This window comes from Lipotes vexillifer, unplaced genomic scaffold (genome assembly GCF_000442215.2).
Source record: "Lipotes vexillifer unplaced genomic scaffold, Lipotes_vexillifer_v1.1 scaffold131, whole genome shotgun sequence".
Classification (NCBI taxonomy): domain Eukaryota; kingdom Metazoa; phylum Chordata; class Mammalia; order Artiodactyla; family Lipotidae; genus Lipotes; species Lipotes vexillifer.
The window spans coordinates 1,560,544-1,562,072 of NW_006782866.1; positions in this window are offsets into that span (position 1 = coordinate 1,560,544).

Sequence of the window (1,529 nt, forward strand, 5' to 3'; positions counted from 1 at the left end):
TAAATACTAAAGTAAGCATGAAAATCCTCCCAATAATCAAATTAGAGGTTTTAAATAACCTCCCCTTTAAAATTGGTTCATCGTTAATCGCACTTGCCCACCTTAAAATACAGTGTGCCTACATGGGTAGTATCTTGAATTATATATGACTAACTGAGTATTTTGAAAACTTCCTAGGTATAAAGAAAACAAGTGGCATTATTTAAAAATTAAACTAGAATTAGAAGGCATAAAAGTTAATGTAAATGCAAAGAAGCACTTCAGATTACTGCAGTAGCCTTGGCCAAAGTGTGCTTTCTGCGCTGGCATCCAGCACCCTACAAAGCCAGAGACGAGGAGACAAGTACCTTAGCTTCAGCATGTAAACGGTGGCAAAGTGAATACAGAACTCTGTAGACACTGTTGGTAACTAAAATACAAAAAGCTGAGGTAGCTCATAATCTCTGCAGTAGTCCAAGACCGTTTGCTCTAATTAAAACCCAAACTACATGTGTTGCATATATTGTAAAGACACACCTGCAGCTAACAGCTATAATGAACGAAGATATCAAGAAAACTTGTCAAAATTTTCTACTTTTTTGTTTAAAAATCATCTGATAAAAAATGTCACTGCACTCCCTTTGTCTCTTTGCAACTGCCTAGACTGTGTCTCTGAATTTGTAGAAAGTTTTTGTAAAACTAGTAACCCATAATTAATTTTAGGTAAGTACAAGTCACAGAAATCGCTTAACAAGATCCAAAACAGGTTCCAATCAAAATGAATAGTTGTGAAGGTAAGCTTATGATAAGGGATTTAAACATTAACACTGTTATTCAAGGACCATACCAGAGCTCACTTGCAACTATGCATATAGAAAATGAATTTTATGGAGCTTCTGACAAATTCCTCTCTTTTCTGTCCATTTGGCAAGTCCTGGCTTTAAACCAAAACTGTAACAATTTATTATACATGAAAATCATTCTTCTCGGGGAACTCAAACATGAATAACTATTAAACTGCCATTGACAGAAGAAAACAGAATGTCACTCTATTTTCTGACCATCATTGTCATCCATACCAAAAAGGGTGTGTGTTTTTTGATGGGACTGTGAATTTTTTGTTGTTGTTTTATTATATGTTTGTTTCTTAAACAGAAACGGACCATACAGGAAAACTTACCATTTTAGTATATTATGTGGCTTAACCACTGTCTTGATCGAGTTTTGAAAACAAGATAGGCATTTTATACCACAACACTGGTTGCCCCTTAATGATACAGAGTATCAAAACTTATTTTCAGGGTTGTGACCAAAGAAAACATTCTAATTCATTTGCTACAAGTAAGCCCATCCTTGTGTTTAGCCTTATCTTTCTCGAATAAAAAGGCACATTAAAGGCAGTTCTAAAGAGCCTAATCTAATTTTATCCAGTTTCTTCAGTTTCCCACCAGAATATACCATAGCCAACTTTAAAACAGGCTTCAGTCCGTTACCCAGAAGAAAAAATAAAAACAAATATGATAAAAGGGGGGCGGGGGGGGGGGAGAAAG